At 44.8% G+C, this 23,772-nt stretch overlaps 1 long non-coding RNA gene and 1 other non-coding gene across 2 annotated transcripts in view; both read left to right on the top strand.

Moving 5' to 3' along the window:
• The window catches only part of LOC119937868, a 66,507-nt gene that overhangs the window by 7,951 nt on the left and 34,784 nt on the right, over positions 1-23,772 (top strand). The window lies entirely within an intron of this gene.
• Positions 870-1,006, top strand: LOC119937913. The gene has a single exon (XR_005454284.1). It is a non-coding gene; the product is annotated as a small nucleolar RNA SNORA7 (small nucleolar RNA).

Here is a 23,772-nt window from a genome sequence, read left to right as displayed (position 1 = left end):
AATTGGCAGACTTCCTTTTCCATCTGCATTCAATCAGTGGAATTTTTTTTTCAGAGCTTACAATGTGCCAACCCCTGTAGTAAGAGCCTGGGTGAGTCCAATACAGAGTTGTTAGACAAGTCCCAAGGATTAAGTGATTCCTGGCATCTTTCATTCATTTCATCACATTTACTGAGTGCTTATTGTGTGCTTGTGAAAGTACAAATCAATCAAGTCAGAGCTTAGAACAGTGCTTGGCACATAGTGCTTAATAAATGCCATCATTATTAGACACATTTCTCTGCCCACAACATGATTACAGTCTAGAGAGAACTGTACTAAGCGCTTGGGAGAGTACAACACAATAGATTTGGTAGACATGATCTCTGTCCACAAGGAGCTTACAGGTAGAAAGAAAGACTATGAATTACAGATAGGAGATATGTTAGCATATGAGGATATGTTCAAAACTGTTGTGGGGAGATTATCAAAGTGCTTTAGAGGTACACACAAGTGCATAGGCAACACAGAGGGGAGAGCAGATAGGGTGGGAAATGAGAGATTAGTCAGGGAAGGCTTCCTGGAGGAGATATGATTTTAGTAGAAAAGCAGTGTGGTTTAGGGGAAGGAGCACAGAACTGGGAGTCAGATGACCTGGTTCTAAACCTGGCTCTGCCACTAAACTTGTGTGACTTTGGGGAAATCACAACTTCTCTGGGCTTCATTTCCTCATCTGTAAAATGGTCATAAAACACCTCTTCTCCTGGCTACTTAAAAATGAGCCCCATGTAGGACAAGAACCTTGTCCAAACTGCATTTACTCTACTGGAGGGCTTTAGTACAGCACTCAGGGTAAATGAAGAAGATATTATCTTAGTAGAAAAGCAGGGGCCCTCTCAGGATCGCACCTGGAGAGTTTCCAGTACTCTACCAGTCTTGGCAATGGGAGGAAAGTCAAGTAGAGGCCTACCCATTCTATTTCTAGCTTGGTCAGTGGCTACTGAGTGGAAGGCAGTATGCTACAAGTCAAAATTCACCTGTGCTGGTCAGCAGCAACATAGGAGAGAGTCAAGGGTGGAATCTCAAGTTTACCACGTAGAAGAAGTCAATGCTAAACCACTTCCCTATTTTTACCAAGAAATCTATACGGATACACTACGAGAACGATTACAGATGGAGGTGGGGTGTTCAGGGAGAGATGTGTCCATGGAGTTGCTATGGGTCAGAAATGTCTCAGCAGCTTAAGACAGAGAACAGCAGGGTCATCTAGTACTAAGAGCATGGGCTTGAGTGTCAGAAAACCTTAATTCTAATCTTGCATCTTCAACTTACCTGCTTGAGAGATCTTGGGCAAGTCACTTTATAGTGCCTCCATTTTCTCATCTGGAAAACGGGGGTTCAATACCTTTCTCCCTCCCACTTAACCTGTGAACCCATGTGGGTCAGGAATTGTGTCCACCCTGATTATCTTGTATCTATCCCAGTGCTTGACACATAGTAAGTGCTTAACAAATAGCATCATTATTTTAATAAGCATTTGAAACAATTTTTATTAATAAAATGATCACTATTACCATAATCTCACCTTAAGCCAGTTTCAAGGTTGTTTACCCTACCCTTCTCAGCCTTGGGGTGTAACAAATTCCTCCAAATCCCAAATTGTCCCTCTCAGTATGACTAGACTGTAAGGTAATTGTGGGCAGTGAACACATCTACCAACTCTGTTACAGCTTTCTCTCTTTAGCCCTTAGTACAGTGCTCTGCATATATTAAGCATTCAGTAAGTACATTTGGTCAATAGACTAATACGACCTTTCAAAATGGCCTTGCCTCCTCCTGCTAAGCCTGGTCTGGGGGATCAGAGATCAGATGAAATTATAAGCAGATGAGGTGAGCATCTGATACAGAGACCCCCTGAAATGACACTTATGTTTTCTCAAAAGTGGGATTCTATTTTTGAAGGGTCTCACCTATCAGTCTGCTCAACATTCCCACCACCCAGGCTGACCCAACAGGATGATGATAATCGTGGTATTTGTTACAATGCTGAGCACTGGGGTAGACACAGTATATGCTCTGCATACAGATTGAGAGGCCTGTGTGGGAAAGGGACTAAGAGGATGAGGAAACAAATTTTGTTTTTTTTTTGGGGGGGGGGGGGGGGTTTGGGTATTTGTTTAGTGCTCACTTTGTGCCAGGCACTATACTAAGCACTGGGGTAGATATAAGCTCATAAGGGTGGATGCAGTCCCTGTCCCACATAGGACTCCCAATCAATCCCCACTTACAGATAACAGGCCCAGGGAAATGAAACGACTTGTCCAAGGTCACACAGCCAACAACTGGCAGAGCAGGGATTAGAACCCACATCCTTCTTACTTCCAGGCCTGGCTCTATCCACTAGACCATACTGCTTCTCTATTAGAGAAGCACAATAATTAAGTAGTGACTTTCCCAGGGTTACACAGTAGCCAAGTGGCAGAGCCAAGATCAGAATCCAGATCTGGAATATTTTCTCTAGGCCATACTGCTTCTATAAAAAACACCACCACAAAAAAACCAAAAACTTTCTAGGAGTAAGATGGTCTAAAAAGAAAAAAATATATATCACAACATCTTTTTCTGCCTCTCACCAATTTGGCTCTAAGTGCCAAGTAGAAACTCAGGTTTGTAAAAAAAAAAAAAAAACAAAAAAAAACGACAAAAAATTCAACACAGGTTCTAAGGCAGATACTCTGTGTGCCATTCCTGATAACACCCCTACACGACCACACTCACCCAAAGCGCTAAATATTTCTGCACCGAATAACCCACTCTGCAGCAGCTTGGCAGTCACAAAGACAGGAAGTTATTTAGATACATTATCTTCCTTTTCAGGAAGCTTGAAGGAACTCTTCTACCGAGGTTCACACAAGCATTCCGCCTAATGGCCATTTAGTCATGCTTGCTCGTTATGTCATGGGTGAAAAATGTTGAGAATGGTGAAGTGTCAGCCTACAACTCTGGGGAACTGTGGCTGAGGGTGTGAGGAGAAATCCCCTGAATCCAGGAAGTCACCAGATTTAGGGTTCCGTTTCAGTTGCAGGTCTGACCTCAAGAGTCCTGGTGGCTCGAAACCTCGGTGACCGTTTTTCTTTACTACTGCTCATCTCAGTTTCACCTAAGGCTTATCAGGAAGCATTTATTGAGCACTGTCTTGGTACAGAGAAGAGTGTTAGGTGCTTTGAAAGGCTAGAATTGAGAAGTCAATCAATGGCATTTATTGAACCCTTTGTGTGCAGAGCACTGCAATAAGTACTTGGCTTTTTTTTTAATGATATTTAAATGCCTTCTATGTGCCAGGCACTGTACTAAGCACTGGGATTGCTACGTGACCATCAGCTTGGTCAGAGTCCATGTCTCACATGGGGCTCAGAAAAGATTTGCATTTTAAAAATGAGGAAACAGGAAAAGAGAGGTTAAGCAACTTACCCAAGGTCATACAGCAGACAAGTAGCACAGCCAGGATTAGAATGCAGGTCCTCTGGTCCCCAACCCTGAGTTCTTTCAACTAGGCCTTACTGCTTCTCTGTAGCCTTTCCCTAGTTGTCTCTTCAGCATGGAAGGCCCTTGGGGGCAGGGAATTTAACACTTCTCTGTTTTATACTTTCCTAGTGCTTAGCATAATGCACTGCACCTGGAGCCTCTATTAATACTTGCTTTTAGGAGCTGGGGCAGGACCACTGATTAATTTACCTCTGTATCCAAAAAACCAGTGCATACCCACTTTGGTCCAATCTTTCCCCTAAACCAATAGATGCCAACCAACTGGAAACAGCCTCCCTTTTGCCTGTGGAAAATCCCATCATAACAGCCTCCGGTTTGCAACCATTTCAAATTTCTTTTTTTTTTTTTCTTAATTTCTGGACAGGAAAAGTTTGTGAGCTAGAAGCAAAAATGCCATAGTGGATGGAACACAGGCCTGGGATTCGGAAGGTCATAATCCCGGCTCCACGTCTGCTGGGTGACCTTGGGCAAATCACTTCACTTCTATGTTCCTCAGCTACTTCTGTAAAATGGGCATTGAGACTGTGAGCCCCATATGGAACAGGGACTGTGTCTAACCTGATTTGCTTGTATCCACCCCAGCACTTGGTACAATACCTGGCATATAGTAAGTGCTTAACAAATATCATATTTATTATTATGGCATCTCCTTCCATCTCCGGAGGCCACAGTCCCATTGAGATCATCCCCTTCCCAAGGCCCAGGAGACCCTTCAACCTTTCTGCCCCAAGCCAATAGAAGTGGAGTCACATAAATAACCCGACTGACAAGATGGATAACCCATCCAACACACCTTATTTCTCCTCTCTCCACCCAAGGCTTAGACTATTGGCTCAGTTTCATCATGGGACAACCTGGCTAAATTCTCCCCATCCTCCAGATCAATCATACTTATTAGACACCTATATTGTACAGAGGACTCAATCATTTATTGAGCACTTAGTGTACAGAGCACTGCACTAAACACTTGGAGCACAATTGAAGAAGAAAGTATGACGACTGCCCATTTGGAGCTCACAATCAAGTAGGGGAGGCTGATAACATCATTTTCCAAGAAGCATGGCCTACTGGAAAGAGCAAGGGCCTGAGAGTCAAAGGACCTAGGTTCTAATCCTGCCTCCTTCACTTAACTGCTGTATGAGCTTGGGCTAATCATTTCACTTCTCTGTGCTTCAGTTCCAACCCCAGCTAAGGCCTGATTATCTCGTGTCTACCTCAGTGCTTAGTACAAAGTTGAGCACTTAAATGCTACTATTATTATATACAAGGAGGTAATCTAAAAAAGGACTGGATAAAAGCAGTGAATGCAAAAATGCTCTCTAGTATACCTTACTACTATTGCCATAACTCCTATTCTAAATATGAGGATCAGAGAGCTTTTCTCTCACATACAGGTTTTTAGGTGGGAATTTTCCAGATAATTACATCTATTTCCCCACTGTGCTACTGTGTAGACTTAGCAGTTGAAGTGCTGGGGATACTAGCACCAGAATAATAATAATATTTGTTACGTGCTTACTCTGGGCCAAGAACTTTAATAAGTGCTGGTGTAGAGACAAAACAATCAGGTCCATGCCTTACATGGGGCTCAGTTAAAGGGGGATGGAGAATGTGTGTTTAATCCCTATTTTATAGATGAGGAACCAGAGCTGCAGAAAAGTTAAGTGATTTGTCAAAGGTCACACAGCAGACAAGTGGTGGAGTCAGGATTAGAACCCAATGCCTCTTATTCCCAGGTCCGTGCTCTTTCCTGTATGCCCCACTGCTCCAAGAGACTATGTTTTCTTACAGGAAGGTTCAGAAGGGGAGGAACTCTAAGCAGATTTGACTGAAAACATCTAGACAAAAAGCCACTTCACTCAATCCAGAGTCAAATAAAGTCACAGTACCAGGGTTCTAATCCCAGCTACAACACTTGTGTGCTGTATGTGACCTTGGGCAAGTCCATTCACTTCTGTCTCAATTACCCTGACTGCAAAATGGACTGTGTCCAACCTGATTGGACACTTACTATGTATAGCCTGGCACATAGTAAGTGCTTAACAATACCATAAAGAGACAAACCAAAACCTAGTTGGGGTTCACAATCCACATCTCTCAGGAACTGACTCCTGGATTCACATTTTAGAAAAGTTTAGAGCCATGCTGGACTCAAATGAATTTCCTTCTACCTTCAGATTCAAATTCCATAAACACAGCCCGTCGATCTCTTCCACTTGCATTTCAGGGCATTTTTCCATTTTTTTTCTTGCATTTTTACTCTGTCCATAATCTTCCCTGAATTCACCATCCCAATCCACCTCCCTCACCCTTCTCCCCCTGTCAGATAGATAATGAACAGCTATTTCTCTGGACAACAAGTTTGAAAACTTGTTGTTGTCCAGGCAACTGAGTGTCCTGAGAGAGGAGCATTAGTGGGAAGGGGAGGAGAGGCAGAGACGGTGGAAAGAGGCAGCCAATCAGATGTCAAAGACATTAAGTCATCCCTCCACCCTCCCCACCACCATTTGTTTAGTCAGCTCCATTGAAAATGCCAAGAGAAGCCATGTGGGCTAGTGGAAAGTGCACGGGCTTCGGAGTCAGATAACCATGGTTCTAATCCTGGCTCTGCTACTTTTCTGCTGGTAGACCTTGAGCAAATCACTTCACTTGTCCCTGCCTCAGTTACTTCATCTGTACAATAGGGATTAAGATGGTGAGCTGCAAATAGGGCAGGGATCGTGTCCAACCCAATTGTCTTTTATCTACTCCAGCCCTTAGTATAGTAGCTGGCACATAGAAAGCACTTGACAAATACCATAAAAAAAAACCTCTGCATGGGTGGAGGGGAGAGGGGCAGAAGACCTGAGTTTCAAACCCTGCTCTACCACTTGTCTGCTGTGTGACCTTAGGCATGTCACTTCAGTTCTCTGTGTCCAATTTCTCATCTGTAAAATGCAGCAGACTCTATACCTGTTCTCAAGGGCCATGTGACTTGCTCACGGTCATTCATAGCATTTGAGTGCTTACTGTGTGCAAAGCCCTGTAACTAAGCACTTGGGAGAGGAAGCTTTAACAGAGTCGGTAGGCACATTCCATGCCCACAGAAAAACTGGAGCAACATAAGGAGGGGAAATCTATTTTCCTCCTACCCTCTGGGAAAACCTAATCTACAGTCAATGAGGTCTTGAGAGTCAGGATTAACACAAATCTGTAGCTAGTGTTTAAGAGACTCCAAAGAGATGTCTTGATTGAAAATGCTAAATCAGTCTTCCCCATTCAAAACCATTCCTCGAGGCAAACTGCAAAAGCTTCTCGGGATTAAGCAGCATCCTTCTTGCTCAGAAAAGGAAGAGATACACTTCCTCATAGTGGGCTGTGCCCCTAAAGGTATTAACGCTTGGATTTCATCCACCCTTTGGGTCTGGGTTACCTGGATTTGAGCAACTTGAAGAACAGGGGGTTTTGCCATAAAGCTTTAGCTCTTTAGCTGGTACCCCTGGAAGATTTAGGAGTGCTATCAAGGCCTTGAAAGAAGGCAGAACTGAACCAAAACCCCCTGGGAGATAATACTAATGGCATTTGTTAAGCGCTTACTATGTGCAAAGCACTGTTCTAGGTATCAAGGGGCATTGTGTCTTAATAATAATAAAAAACCTTGTTACTTGTTAAGCACTTACTATATGCCAGGCACTGTTGTAAGCACTGGGATTGATACTTAACTTCTCTGAGCCTCAGTTACCTCATCTGTAAAATGGAGATTAAGACTGTGAGCCCCACGGGGGACAACCTGATCACCTTGTATCCCCCACCCCAGCATTTAGAACAGCGCTTTGCACATAGTAAGCACCTAACAAATGCCACCATTATATTATTATTACAAGGTAATCAGGTTGGACACAGTCCCTGTCCCACATGGAGCTCACAGTCTTACTCCCCATTTTACAGGTGAGGTAACAGACACAGAAATGCAAAGAGACATGCCCAAGGTCACACAGCAGAGATGTGGCAGAGTCAGGATTAAAACCCAGGTCTTTCTGATGCAGAAAGATGCAAACTCTATCCAATAGGCAATGCTGCTTCATGGTACAAGATGCTGACAGGAGCCAACAGATGACAGCATAGGCAGATGTAAGGCTCTCCTCTTTCCCATTAATGGACTATTTATTGAACACTTTGAGCAGAGAACTGTATTAAGTAGGCACCTGGGTGAGTTCAATCAACCAAGCATCACAATTTTGGGACTTTCATGCTAGAAACCCCTACTGCCCCAAATCTGGGTCATGGGGCAAACTGAACCCAGATCTTATATGCCAACCCCACCCACGATGAGGCCTCTGTTCCCTGAAAAGTCTCTCTGCTCCCAGTCTAGCCTCTTCACAACTGTTCATGCATCCTGGGAGAATTTTCTTCACATGAAGATAACTATGAATGGAACTCTTGAAAGATGATAGTGATTTTCCCTATAAGCTCATCCTCTCTCAACCCATTTCTTCCTACAAAGACTGGTACTTCTGTGACACTTTAGTCCAAGACCCAGAGGATTCAAGGAGCCCAGTGGGTCCACCTCTCGAAACCGTGTCTCCCAAACTCTCTTCCAGCATGCTCTCTGCCGGCTCCAAAGTGGAGCCTTGCAAGACAAAAATGGGTAGAGCAAAAGATCTGCCTGAATCTTCTGTTTCCAAACTGTGTCGACTGGATCCTGAGTTGACATTGCCTCCTGCTGATGCTTGCATGTTAGTCCTGAAGGTCTTGGGCACCTCCCGAGAGCTGATAGTACAGGGGGTTTCCTTGGGAAATCACCAGGCCCAGGGGGTGAGGTAATACACCGTTGCTAAATCCATGAGCAAATAATAGAGATTGCCTTCTGTCCTCAGGCCCCGTCAAAGTAATTCCGTGAAAGAAAACGGAAGAGACGGCTAGATGGGAGAAGTTTCTTGAGGACTGTGGCACCAGGTGGCCGGAGGAGCCTGAGGGAGCCACAAATCCCACCAACGAAGGGCAGATGGCAGAGTGGGCAGAGGCAGGGGGAAGGCCTGAGACCATCTTAACCCAGGGCACAATCTAGACAGTAACAATCCCTTCCTCTAAAGGAACCGAAGACCTGAAGCAGTAGGGGCAGTGATGTAAACAACAGAAGCAACACAGTCTAATGGCTAGAAGGCAGGCCTGGGAGTCAGAAAGACCTAAATAACAACAATAATGGCATTCATTACATGCTTACTGTACAACGTGGGCCTGGCAATCAGAGGATATGGGTTCTAAACCTAGATCTGCCACTTGTCTGCTCTGTGATCTTAAGTCACTTCACGGTGACTCACTTACCTCATCTGTAAAATGGGGATTAAATCTGTGATCCCCAAGTGAGTTAGGGACTGTGCCCTACCTGATTAGCTTGTATCTACCTCAGCACTTAGAACAGTGCCAGGCACATACTAAGGGTTTAAGTATCATAAAAAATTAATAATTGCTTATATAATTTATAGATATGTACATAAGTGCCATGGGGCAAATAAATGCTGAAACAGAGATCCAAGTGCATATATATGACAGACAGGGGATGAAGCAAAAGGAAAAAAAAAAAAAGAGGACTGAATTGGGGAAGCCCTCTTGAAGGAAATGTGACCTTAAATAGGATTAGGCTTAAAATGCAACAAGAGGGATCTAAAGTAGATGTTAGGAAGAAGCTCCCCAGCCACACTGAAAGGAAGATCATAGAATGAAGAGCTTTGAGATCACAACAATTTGGTGAAAACCTATTGTAAGGCTCCATTTTAGGCAAGCAGCATGGCCAAGTAGATAAATCATGGGCCTAGGAGCATGAAGACCTGGCTTTTAACCAGCTCCACCATTTGCCTGCTGAGTAACCTTGGACAAGTCACTTCACTTCTCTGAGCCTCACTTTCCTCCACCGCAAAAAGGGGATTTGATGTCTGTTTTTCCTCCTACTTTGACTATGAGCCCCATGTAGAACAGGGACTGTATCTGATTGGTATCTAGCCCAGCACTTAGAACAATGCTTCACACATAGGAACCATTTAATACCATAAAAAAAACCTTCATTCATGTAAAGCTCCATTAGAAGAGAGGAGAGGGAGACCGAATTAATTCTCAGCAATAAGGAAATACAAGCTTACTCTTGAAGCAATTATAATCTAACTGTGAGGTAGTCCTATACACTGGATATCAGTGATATTTATTGAGCATTTTCGGTGTGCTTGGCATTGTACTAAGCACTTGGGAAAGTACAATAGAACAGCTGGTAGAAGTGATCTCTGCTCCCAGAGCGATGTTTTTAGAGAGTATGGATTAACTCCTCTCTAGAGAGCTTTTCCCCGACCTAGGACTGTGTCAGCTCCTTGTCTCCACTTTACACAATCTATCTTGGTTGAAATTTTTCCCCAAACTAATTTAAGCAAGCCTGGGTTGGCTGCAGCTGGTACCACTAAAAAGAAAAAAGAAAAACACCAATTAGGGTTCCAAACTCACCGAGTTCCGTGGTATCAGGTTGATCAGTAGACCATTTTTCCTTCCAGAAATGCCTTAGTATACACACAGCTCTCTCCCACAAGATGAAACACACTATGGACTCTGGGAACATTCAGAGAGACCCCAAATTACCACCTCCTCTCACTTACACTGTAAATAAAGAGTCTTACTTGAGTTCTATTTGTCATCCTATCCCACCTGACTTCAACTACAAACCCCTGTAACATGGGTTGACTTAAGCCCCCTACAGAGAGAATGATAAGGAATGAATGATGAAGAGATCAGGGAGCAAAGCTTTATGGGTAGCTCGTTAAATGAGCACGAGGCAGTTTTCTTCTTCCCAGCCTCAGATCACCTGATGAGGCAGGATAGGACAGAGGGACGGAGTTACAAACAGAAGCAGGTGTTGTACCTGATTGCTGTAATAGAGAAGGACATCTTGAGTAATTAAGGCCCTTATTGCCATCAGATGTTTCCTCCATTATTCCCTTACTTTGCATACTCTGAAGTTGGATTTGCCTACGGCCCTGTGTTGTATTCATAACTCTCTAACTCCCAAGAATGTGATATTAAATGTCATGAACAAGTTGGACCTACTGCTACTACTCTCAATCAAGCTCAGGTTTTAAGAATCCAAAAGAGGCAGTCCCAGTAATCTAACTGAAGTAGTCCTGTGCACTGGAAATCTGTGGTATTTAAACACTTCCTGGATGCAGAATATTATACGAAGCACTTGGGAAAGAACAATAGAACAATTGGTCTATGTGATTTCTAACCACAAAGAGATGTTTTTAAAGGGTATGGACTAACTCATCACCAGAGAGTTTTTGCCAAACTAGGACAGTTTAGCTCCTTGTCACCACTCTCCAGAGTTAATAATGGGTGAAGCTTTCCCCCAGACTAACAAACAAACCTGGGTTGGCTAGAGTTAGTGGGGTTGCAGAGGATGGAGTAACACTCAGACGAAAAGTAGGGAAGTAGCAGGGCCCAGTGGCAAGAGCCGAGGCCTGGGAATCAAAGGCCCTGGATTTTAATCCCAACACCACTGCTTGTCTGCTGTGTGACACTGGGCAAGTCACTTCACTTCCATGTGTTTCATTTGTAAAGCAACAATTAAGACAGTGAGCCCTATACAGGGAAGAGATTCTATCCAACTTGAATATCTTATATCTACCCCAAAACTTAGTATAACAGCTAGCTTAAACAGTTAAAAAAGACCATTAAAAGAAAAAAAAAATCTCACCGAAGGTTCCAAATTCACCGACTGAGTTCCATGACATCAGGGTGACCAGTATACCATTCCTCCTTCTGGAAAAGCCATAAGATACACAACTCTCTCCCGCAGGCTCAAAACCTCTTTGGACTCAGAACAATCGGAGAGTCCCCACAATATTACCTCCATTTCCTACCATTGTAAATTCAGAGCCCTACTTCAGTACTAACTTTCTTCCTACTTACCCCAACTTTAACTCTAAGCCCCTAAAACCTAAACTGACTTAAGCTGCCTAAAAACAGGCAACTAAGGACTGCATCTTGAGGAGACAAAAGAATAAAGCTCCATGGGTAGTTTGTGAGCAAAAGGCAGTTTCCTTCCTCTGAGCCTCAGATCACCTGATGAGTCAGTATAAAACCAAGTTAGGAACAGAAGCAGGTGTTGTACCTGATTGCCCCTAATGGAAACAGGCACCTTGAGTGATTAGGGTCTTTACTGCTATTATTCCATTACTTTGCATTCTATGAGTTTTGATTTGCCTACCATCGTGTGTTATATTCATGACTCTCTTACACCCAAGAACGTAAAATAAAATGTCATGAACGAATCTGACATACTGCTACTACACTGAATCAAGCTCAAGTTTTAGGATTCTTAAAAAGGTAGACACAATACTGCTCAAGGTTGCCCACTGAGCTCCACATCTAGAGAAACTCCTCAACATCGACTATAATGCACTCAGTCACCATGCCCCTTCCTACCTCGCCTACCTACTGTCCTACTACAAGCCAGCTTACAAACTTCACTTCTCTAATTCAAACCTACACCCGATACCTCAATGTCTTCTATCTCTCCGCCAACCCCTCGGCCACGTCCTGCCTCTGGCTTTGGGCGTCCTCTTTCTTCATATACTACATAGGTTCCCTCTCCTCACCTTCAAAGCCTTATTAAAAGCATCTCCTCCAGAAGGCCTTCCCCAACTACGCCTTTATTTTCTCCTCTCTCACTTCCTTCTGCATGACCCTAGCACTTGGATTCGCTCTTCCCCCTTCCTTACTGAAGGGACATCTCTTCCAAGAGGCCTTCCCAGACTAAGCCCTGCTTTTCCTTGTCTCCCACTCCCTCCTGCGTCACCCTGACTTGCTCCCTCTCCCAGCCCCAAGGCTCTTATGTACATAACTATAATTTTATTTGTTTGTAATGTTGTCTATCTCCCCCACTCAAGATTTTAAGCCCATTGTAGGCAGAGAATGTGACTGTTTATTGCGTTATTGTACTCTCTCAAACACTTAGTACAGTGTTCTGCACAGAGTAAGTGCCCAATAAATACAATGAATGAATAAACAAATGAATTTGCTCCCTTTATTCACCTCTCTTTACCCCCCTTAGCACTTATAAACATATTAATAATGAATGTATTTATATTTTTGCCTGTTTCCCCCTCTACATTGTAAACTCACTGTGGGCAGGGAATGGGTCGACCACCTATGTTATACTGTATTCTCCCAATAACTTAGTACAGTGCTGGGTACATAGTAAGCACTCAATAAAAACCGCTAATTGAGTGATTGACTGATCCAAGTCACCAAATGCATCTGAAGCACACGACCCAGGAAAAGTTGGGTTGATTGATTGATTGATTGAAAAGTTGGTCAATCCATTAATCTTATTCCTTGAGTGATTACCATACGCAGATCACTGTACTAAGCGCTTAATGAGAGTCAATGAAATTCAATTCAATTTAATCATATTTATTGAGCGCTTACTGTGTGCAGAGTATTGTACTAAGCACTTGGGAAGTACAAGTTGGCAACATATAGAGACTGTCCCTACCCAACAGCGGGCTCTCAGTCTAGAAGGCAACTTCCCCTATACTCTCAAGAACTCCTGTTTCAAAAGGGCCTGAATTTCTGATCATTCAACAGTAGTTAGGGAATCCTGTGTGCAGAGCATAGTACTGAGCAGTGTAACCTAATGGATAGAGCACGGGTCTGGGAAGCAAAAGGACCTGGGATCTAATCCCGGCCCCACTGCTTGTCCGCTAAATGATCTTGGGAAAGTTAATTCACTTCTCTGTTCCTCAGTTATCTCATCTGTAAAATGAGGATTAAGACTGTGAGCCCTATTGTGGGACAGGGTCTGTGCTCAACGTGATTATCTTGTATCTAACCCGGAACTTAAAACAGTTCCTGGCCAATAGTAAGAGCTTAACAAATGTGTATGAAAAATGGCTTGGGGAATATACTATTAAGCAAAATTTGGGATTCCCTGACCTCACAAAACTTGTAATGGAGTAGTGGAAAGGAGAGTCACGGATTGATGAACATGCCAAATTTAAGAATATAAATATAGTTAAAATAGATGTACGGAAATGCCTAATAAATATGCGAAAATATGAGTAACTGAGAGAATGGTATAACTAGGGAGCAGCATTGCCCAGTGACAAGAGCACAGACTTAAGAGTCTGCTCACCTGAGTTCTAATCCTAACTCTGCCACTTGACTGCTGTGTGACCTTGGCAAGTTACTTAACCTTTTCTCCTCCCACAGAAATGAAAATAAAATATAGTTTCTCCCACCCTTTTAGACCATGAGCTCCAAGCTGGATAGGGATCATGTCCTCTCTTTTTATAATGTCTTCATCCAGGCACTTACTACTTGGCACACAATAAGCAGTTAGCAATTGCCACAGTTACAATCATTAGGTGGGGAGATAAATCATGGAATGCTTTCTGGAGAAGATGTCATTTGAAGCTGAAGAAATATGGTTTGGTGAAGCTGAGGTTGGGAGAGACAGTTAGGTTTGCTTGGGAGGAGTGTAAAAAACAGCAGGTGCTCCTTTGTATATGATTTTTGCATTTAATTGGTGGTCAACTGCATAAGGATTTGCATTTAATTTCCATAATGCACATATAGCTGTCCTTTCAAATTTGCTAGACAGATAGTGTCCATCTGGATAAAGCTACATAATCAGAGGACAGCACGGTCTAGTGGATAGAGCACAGCCCTGAAAGTCAAAAGGACCTGGGTTCTAATCCCTACTCCTCCACTTGTTTATTTATGATATTTGTTAAGTGCTTACTATGTGCCAGGCACTGTGCTAAGAGCTGGGCTTGTCTGCTGTCTGACCTTGGGCAAGTTGCATAACTTCTCTGTGCCTCATTCACCTCATCTGTAAAGATGGAATCAAGACGGTGAGCCCCATTCACCTCACCTGTAAGGAGGGAATCAAGATCGTGAGCCCCATGTAGGAGATGGACTATGTCCAGTCTGAGCAACTTGTGTCTACCACAGTGATTAGTTCAGTGCTTGACACGTAGTAAGTAGTTAACAAATACCATAATCATTATTATCATTATGTGCCAGGCACTGTACTAACTGCTGGGGTAGATACAAGATAATAATAATAATAATAATAATAATAATAATAATAATAATAATGGTATTTGTTAAGCACTTACTGTGTGCCAAGCACTGTTGTAAACCCTGGGGGAACATACAGGGTTATCAGGTTGTCCCATGTGGGGCTCACAGTCTTAATTCCCATTTTACAGATGAGGTAACAGGCATAGAGAAGTTAAGTGACTTGCCCAACGTCACACAGCTGATCAGTGGCAGAGCCGGGATTAGAACCCACAACCTCCGACTCCCAAGCCCGTGCTCTTTCCACTAAGCCACGCAGATTGGATGCAGTCCATGTCCTACAAGGGGCTCATAATCTTAATCCCCATTTTACACCTGAGGGAACTGAGGCATAGGAGGCAACTAGCCCTGTGACAAACTACAAAGGTGGGACTGTAAGCTCCTTGTGGGAACGGAAAGTGTCTCTCGATTGTTATATTGTACTCTCCCAAGTGCTTAGTACAGTGGAGGACGGCAGCGTGGCTCAGTGAAAAGAGCCCGGGCTTGGGAGTCTGAGGTCATGGATTCTAATCCCGGCTCTGCCACCGGTCAGCTGTGTGACTTTGGCCAAGCACTTCACTTCTCTGAGCCTCAGTGACCTCATCTGTAAAATGGGGATGAAGACTGTGAGCCCCACGTAGGACAACCTGATCACCTTGTATCCCCCTCAGCGCTTAGAACAGTACTTCGCACATAGTAAGCACTTAACAAATGCCATCACCATTACAGTGCTTTGCACACAGTAAGCACTCCATAAACACGATTGAATGAATTAAAGAGGGTCGCTGTGCTTCTATGTGCTCCCTCCTTCTCTTTGACAAATGTCATTTTCCTCGTGTGCCCCACCTAGCGCATCATCACTCTGAAGAAGACAGACTGAATCTACTCTATACTGAGAAGCATCATGGTATAACAGAAACATTCATTCATTCATTCATTCAATCGTATTTATTGAGTGCTTACTGTGTGCAGAGCACTGTACTAAGCGCTTGGGAAGTACAAGTTGGCAACATATAGAGATGGTCCCTACCCAACAACAGGCTCACAGTCTAGAAGGGGGAGACTGGCAACAAAACAAACCATGTGGACAGGTGTCAAGTCGTCAGAACAAATAGAATTAAAGCGAAATGCACATCATTAACAAAATAAATAGAATAGTAAATATGTACAAGTAAAATTAATAGAATAATAAATCTGTACACACATATATACAGGTGCTGTGGGGAGGGGAAGGAGGTAGGGCGGGGGGGGATGGGGAGGAGGAAAGGAAAAATGGGGCTCAGTCTGGGAAGGCCTCCTGGAGGAGGTGAGCTCTCAGTAGGGCTTTGAAGGGAGGAAGAGAGCTAGCTTGGCGGGTGTGCAGAGGGAGGGCATTCCAGGCTAGGGGAAGGACGTGGCCCTACTGAGAGCTCACCTCCTCCAGGAGGCCTTCCCAGACTGAGTCCCTTCCTTCCTCTCCCCCTCGTCCCCCTCTCCATTCCCCCATCTTACCTCCTTCCCTTCTCCACAGCACCTGTATATATGTTTGTACATATTTATTACTCTATTTATTTATTTTACTTGTACATATCTATTCTATTTATTTTATTTTGTTAATATGTTTGGTTTTGTTCTCTGTCTCCCCCTTTTAGACTGTGAGCCCACTGTTGGGTGGGGACTGTCTCTATATGTTGCCACCTTGTACTTCCCAAGCGCTTAGTACAGTGCTCTGCACACAGTAAGCGCTCAATAAATACGATTGATTGATTGATTGATTGACATGGGCCGGGGCTCGATGGTGGGACAGGCGAGAACGAGGCACAGTGAGGAGGTGAGCGGCAGAGGATCGGAGGGTGCGGGCTGGGCTGTAGAAGGAAAGAAGGGAGGAGAGGTAGGAGGGGGCGAGGTGATGGACAGCCTTGAAGCCGAGAGTGAGGAGTTTAGAGCCCAGACCTGGTAGCCAGAAGGTCATGGGTTCTAATCCTGATTCCTTCACTTGTCTGCTCTGTGACCTTGGCCAAGTCATTTCACCTCTCTGTGTCTCAGTGACCTCATCTGGAAAATGGGGATTGAGACTGTGAGTCCCACCTGGACAGGGACTGTGCCAACCCGATTTGCCTGAATCCAGTGCTTAGTACAGTGCTTGGCACATAGTAACTGCTTACTAAATATCATAATTACTATTATTGCTCTATTCTTGACATCCTGTATTGTCATTTCTTATTAAATGCAATACCTCAGTGGCACTGGCAGAACTCCGAAAGTCAAATTTGACATCTGGAGTAAGCTCAGGTCTAGCAGCCATAAAGAAGGTTGGAAACCCAAGTGTTTCATCTTGGGTTGAGCCTGAATACAGCACTTTTTAAAAATAGTACTTGTTTAGCACTCGCTTTTTTGCTAGGTTCTCTGCTAGGTTCTCGTTCTCGCCTGTCCCGCCATCGACCCCCGGCCCACGTCATCCCCCGGGCCTGGAATGCCCTCCCTCTGCCCCTCCGTCAAGCTAGCTCTCTTCCTCCCTTCAAGGCCCTGCTGAGAGCTCACCTCCTCCAGGAGGCCTTCCCAGACTGAGCCCCTTCCTTCCTCTCCCCCTCGTCCCCCTCTCCATCCCCCCATCTTACCTCCTTCCCTTCCCCACAGCACCTGTATATATGTATATATAGTTGTACATATTTATTACTCTATTTATTTATTTATTTATTTATTTTACTTGTACATTTCTATCCTATTTATTTTATTTTGTTGGTATGTTTGGTTTTGTTCTCTGTCTCCCCCTTTTAGACTGTGAGCCCACTGTTGGGTAGGGACTGTCTCTATGTGTTGCCAATTTGTACTTCCCAAGTGCTTAGTACAGTGCTCTGCACATAGTAAGCGCTCAATAAATACGATTGATTGATTGATTGATTGCTAAGCATTTGGATAGATACAAGCTAATCAGGTTAGACACAGTCTGTGACCCCATATGGGGCTCTTGGCTTTAATTCAGTGCTTAGAACAGTGCTCTGCACATAGTAAGCACTTAATAAATGCCTTCATTATTATTATTATTATTATTAATCTCCATTTTACAGATGAGGTTACTGAGGCACAGAGAAGTGAAGTGACTTGTCCAGCAGAAAAATGGTGGATCAGGATGACAATCAAGTCCCGCTTCCAGACTGTGAGCTCATTGTTGGGTAGGGACTGTCTCTATATGTTTCCAACTTGTACCTCCCAAGCGCTTAGTCCAGTGCTCTGCACACAGTAAGCGCTCAATAAATACGATTGAACGAATGAATGAATCAATGAACCAAGGCCCTCTGACTCCCAAGACTGGGCTCTTTCCATTAGGCCACACTGCTTCTCCCAAGACAACTTCGCTATCCATTGATTTCAGTGTACAGAATGTTGAATCTCTAGTTGTGACGGCTGATTAACTTGCTTTCACTACAAGGTCTTCAATGGCTATCCTCTCTTCAGGATCATCAGCCAGTCAGTCAGTCAGTTGTATTTATTGAGAGCTTACTGTGTGAAGAGCACTGTACTAAGCTGTTGGGAGAGTACAATACAGCCCTAAACAGACACATTCCCTGCCCACAATGAGCTTACAGTCTAGAGGGTGAGACAGACATTAATATAAATAAATAAATGACGGATATGTACGTAAGTGCTGTGGGGCTGGAAGGGGAATGAATAAAGGGAGCAACTTGGGGCGATGCAGAAGTGAGTGGGAGAAGAGGAAAGGAGGGTTTAGTTGGGGAAGGCCTCTTGGAGGAGATGTGCCTCCACTAAGGCTTTGAAAGGGTGGGGAGAGTAATTATCCATCAGATATGAGGAGGGAGGGCATTCCAGGCCAGATGAGGAAATGGGCAGTCCAGAGAAGCTATGTGACTTGTTCAAGATCCCCCAGCAGGCAGGTGGTTGAGCCATTTTTAGAACTCGGGTCCTCCAATCTCAGACCCTGGCTCTTTCCCCTATCAATGGCATTTATTTTTGTATCAATCAATCGTATTTATTGAATGCTTACTGTGTGCAGAGCACCATACTAGGCACTTGAGAAAGTACAATATAACAGAGTTGGTAGGCATGTTCCCTACCCACAGTGAGCTTACAGTCTAGAGGGGAACATATACATTAGTCAATTGAGAAGTTATGACATCATTCATTCATTCATTCAATCATATTTATTGAGCGCTTACTGTGTGCAGAGCACTGTACTAAGCACTTGGGAAGTACAAGTCGGCAACATATAGAGATGGTCCCTACCCAACAATGGGCTCACAGTCTAGAAGGGGGAGAACAGTGAGGGGGAAACCAAGGCAGACCTGGGCCAGGACCTAAGCCATCTAGAAATTTAGCTTAGAGTCAGCCCATCAAGTAGCCTGGAATTACAAGCCACCATAGGGGGTTACCGACTAAACCTTCACTTCCTCTGTTTATTCTTCTTTCTTAGTTCTTCTTTCTTCTTTCTTCTATTTGCCCTCCTTTCTGCATCATTTCCTCTATTTGCCCCATTTTTTAATGGTATTTGTTAAGCATTTACTATGTGTCAGACACTCTATTAGGCACTGGTGTAGATACAAGATGATGATAATAATAATGGGGATATATGGTAAGTGCTTACTATGTTCCAGGCACTGTTCTAAATGCTGGGGTGGGTACAAGCCAATTGGGTCAGAAAAGGTCCCTGTCCCACCTAATAATGGTATTTGTTAAGTGCGTACTATGTGCCAAGCACTGTTCTAAGTGCTGGGATAGATACAAGGTAATCAGTTTGTCCCCCATGGGGATCATAGTCTTAATCCTCATTTTACAGATGAAATAACTGAGAAACAGAGAAGTTAAGTGACTTGCCCAAAGTCACACAGCTGACAAGAGGTGGAGCGTGGATTAGAACCCATGACATCTGACTCCCAAGACTGTGCTCTTTCCACTAAGCCACGCTGCCCAAGGTCACACAGTAGACAAATGGTGAAGCAGGATTAGAAGCCAGATCCTCGAATTCCCAGGCCCAGGCTCTTTCCACTAGACCACGCTGCTTCCCTTCTGCATGACTTCCTCCATTTGTCCTTCTTTCGGTTCACTTCCCCTATTTGTCTTCCTTTCTATGACACTTCCTTGAATTTTTTTAATGGTATTTGTTAAGCACTAACTATGTGTAAAGCACCATCCTAAGCTCTGAGGTAGATCCAACTTAATCATGTTGGACCCAATCCCTGTCCCAAATGGGGCTCACAATCTAAGTTGGAGGGAAGTGCTGAAGTGGCTACTGAGGGGTATAAATTGGGGAGATGAGCGATCACATTGGAAATCCTCCAGGGGGGTGAAGATATGATCTCAGAAAGGCTCTGAAGATTGGGAGAATAGCTGCCCCTCAGCTGTGAGAGAGGTGGGAGCTCCAGGTGGGAGAAAAGACAGTGGAGAAGAGGCGGAAAAAATGAGAACACAGGGAGTAGCGATCAATCAATCAATCAATGGTATTTATTGAGTGCTTACTATATGCAGAGCACTGTACTAAGCACTTGGGAGAGCACAGTACAACAGAATTAGCAGACACTTTTTCTGCCCACAATGAGCTTACAGTCTGGGAGTTGGGGGAGAAAGACATTATTATGTGCCAGACACGGTTCTCAGCACTGGATACATATAAGCTAATCAGTTTGGACACAGTCCCTGTCCCACATGGGGCTCACAGTCTTCATCCCCATTTTACCGATGAGGGAACTGAAGCACAGAGAAGTAAAGTGGCTTGTTCAAGGTCACGCAGCAGACAAGTGGCAGAGCTGGGATAAAGACCCAAGTCCAGGCTTTGTCCACTAGCCCACGCTGTTTTCTCTGGTTGACTGATCAGGGATCCTCTTGGAAAATGGCTCCCATGACTACCTCGTATAATGCCTTGCGTCCAAGCATACAACTTCGGAGAGTGAAAAGTTTCTCCTCCTTCAGTAGATAGCAGGATTGCTAATGGCCTCCTTCTGCAAAAAAAGGCAAAGAGGGGGAACATGTTTCTATTCACACAGTTTATAAAGACATGGATAGGTGACTGGATTTCCAGAACTAAGGGAAATTGATCTGGGAAGAAAGGCCCAAGATGATAGGTTTTTTTAAGAGAGTCTAAGAAGAGGAAATGTCATCATCATCATCAAAATAATGAGTGGTATTTGATCAATTTTCATAACAACAATGATAATAATTGTGGTATTTGTTAAGCGCTTGTTATATGCCAGACACTGTACAAAGCCCTGGGGTGGATCCAAGCAAATCAGGTTGGACAAATTCCCTGTCCCACATGGGGCTCACAACCTCAATCCCCATTTTCCAGATGAGGTAACTGAGGCCCACAGAAGTGACACGACTTGCCCAAAGTCACACAACAGACAAGGGGTGGAGCCAGGAATAGAACCCATGACGTTCTGACTCCCAAAGCGATGCTCTATCTGTTACACCATGCTGCTTCTCCATGATGTGCCAAACCTTTAGCTGGATGCCTTGCAATCAGAACAGAGAGTCTCTGTCCCACATGGGGCTCATCATCATAAGGAGAGGAAGAAGTAGTATTTAATCCCCATCTTCAAGATGAAGACACTGCAGCCCAGAGAAGTTGTTTGTCCAAGGACACCCAGCAGGCATGTGGAGGAGCCAGGATTATTACCCAGGCTTTCTGACTCCCATCCTGTGCTCTTTCCACCAGGCCACGCATAGGTTTAGCGGCAGAGAAGCGAGTGAGTCAAGGGAATGGGGGTGGTAAACCGGCCTGCTGGGCTGAGAGGAGAGCAGGGGAGTGGTGACAAGGGAGATGGCTGGGGTCTGAAAGATCCCCCCCACACAGAGACCAGCTGCCCCCTCCCCAGTGCCTCAGCTTCCAAGCCTTTTCTTAGTGCAAGAACAAAGAAAAGTGCATTTCCCTATGACTGGTTACAGATTCCAGAGAGAAGCCCATCAGCACAAACTCTGGGCAGAAATCCAAAAGTCCCGCCCTTTTGGCTACTTCCTCAGGGTGCCATTCAGAAATCTAGGAGGGTGAGGGATTCTGGGGTGAAGGGGTGGGAGGGGAGGAGCATGCAGCGAAGGAAAGGAGGAGGGGGGGTCTTCCCTTGGGGGAGAGGGGAGAAAGTGGGGGTGGCCTTCATTATTGCTGTGAGAGCAGAGTCACTTCGGTTCCAGTCGCGTAAGACAGGTTTGCATTTTGTTACCGTTCCCATGCACGCCCTCCCCCTTGGGCAGATTGGGGCATGTCCGGAAATGATTGCAATCAGTTACACTAACTTTAGAAGCCCAGTGAATGTATTAAAAAAAAAAAGAAAACACACTGTTCCTACATTTTATGAATGAGCGAACTCCTTATGCTTTCTATAAACGTCAAGATAAATCAGCAGTGGGCATTTCCCTCTTGGCAAAACGCAGAGAAGAAACCGCCACAGCCAGCGGTGGAGCGATCAGACTGTGAGGTGCCCTCCTTTGGGAGGGAAAGGGGCTTCAAGGGACCACCCCCTCCCAACATTCCTCCAAGGCATTCCAGGCTTTTCCCCCGGATTTCTTTTTTCCACCTCACTAGTCTGACATGGGGCAGGACTGAAGCCAAGAATAAAGGGGCTTTCCTGAGTTCTCAACTCCCTTGCAACCATCTTGGCTTTTGGAGGTTCGGCGGAGGTGCTGTTGCCCAGCAACACCAATTTCTGGGTCTATCATTGGTCTGCAGGTGAGCGATAGGGGTGGGTGGCAGGTAAGTACTTTTTTAAGGCGGCACTACTATATTAAGCTCGCACACAGCACCAAATCTTGTCTCCTCCCATCCTTCAAAGCAGAACTAAAAGTTCACCTCTTCCAGGCAGCCTTCTCTCGCTAAAGAGGAAAATGGAGGGAGATTTCCCTGAGGTGGAGGGAGAAACGGTGAAGAGAAAGAAATCCTCATCAAGTTCTTGGGGGAAAGAAATTACCAGTAAAGATTGCTACCAGTAAATTGACTCTCTCCCTGCTCCCTAACTTTCTCCCCTGTTCAAAGCAATTAAACTTCCTACTCCAGACCTCAAACTTGGCCTTCCCCTCCTCTGTCTCCAGGCACGTTCCCCCATATTTATTTTTGGAAACCATCTCTGTTCGAGCAGGACAGGGGCAGGTGATGTTATCAGGATCCTGGTTAGGACAGTCCCATTGGCTTGGCACTTGGTCCCAATCTTGCCCTCCCACCCCGGTGTCACAAGAGGTGGGAAGCCGGTTTGGATGGCCCCGGCTTCCTCTTTGTCACGTTCTCCGTTCAGCTCCGACCTCCGGTCCTGTGAACGTTGTCCTCTCATCAGCCAATCCCACCCCATCTCCCTCCTGAGTCTGATGGGGACCCCAATGTTGGGGTAGACCTACCCTTCCCTTACCCTCATCCACCAGCCCTGTGGAGAGGGTCTGCCAACCGCCCCCAATGACTCTAATGGTCTCCATTCTGCCAGATGCAGAGATAATAGTAATAATAATAATGATGGTATTTGTTAAGCGCTTACTGTGTGCAAGGCACTGTACTATGTGCTGGGGTGAATAAGAGCAAATCAGGTTGGACCCAGTCCTTGTTCCACGTGAGGCTCACAGTTTTAATCCCCATTTTCCTGATGAGCTACTGAGGGAATTAGAACCCGGGTCATTCTGACTCCCAGGCTGGTGCTTTATCCACTAGGTCATGCTGCTTCTTTATCATATCAGGGCTGGTTTGGGAAGTGACTCTGAACATTTACATGAAAATGGGTATGGGAAAAGGTACCCCATGGTGCAATTCTTTTATCTTTCAGATGATAAGGCACCTTTTGAAATAGGTCTTCAGGCCTATGAAGCAAGTCAGGCAGGTGGAGGGGACCCCCTCTGATAGAATAGTTGGCACTCCTTTTTCCTCTAGCAGCTTTCTCTGCTCCCTCTGCATTCCTAGGGGATGGGAAATGGTCCCTTCCATTACTGAAAAGTGAAGGCTGTGTTCATTTCTCCAGGGTGTGGCTTGGTCGACAGAGCACAGTCCTGGGAGTCAGAAGGACCTGGGTTCCAATTCTGGCTCTGCCACGTGTCTGCTGTGTGACCTTGGGCAAGTTACTTCATGTCCCATGGCCTCAGTTTCCTCATCTGTAAAATGGGGATTAAGAGTGTGACAGTCCATGTGGGGCAGGGACTGTCTGACCTCATTAACTTTTACCTAACCCAGGGCTTAGAACAGTGTTTGGCACATAGTAAACACTT

The sequence above is a fragment of the Tachyglossus aculeatus genome, chromosome 15 (assembly GCF_015852505.1).
Source record: "Tachyglossus aculeatus isolate mTacAcu1 chromosome 15, mTacAcu1.pri, whole genome shotgun sequence".
In the NCBI taxonomy this organism is placed as follows: domain Eukaryota; kingdom Metazoa; phylum Chordata; class Mammalia; order Monotremata; family Tachyglossidae; genus Tachyglossus; species Tachyglossus aculeatus.
Note: the sequence above shows the minus strand (reverse complement) of the source record. Positions and strands in the feature narration are given on the sequence as shown.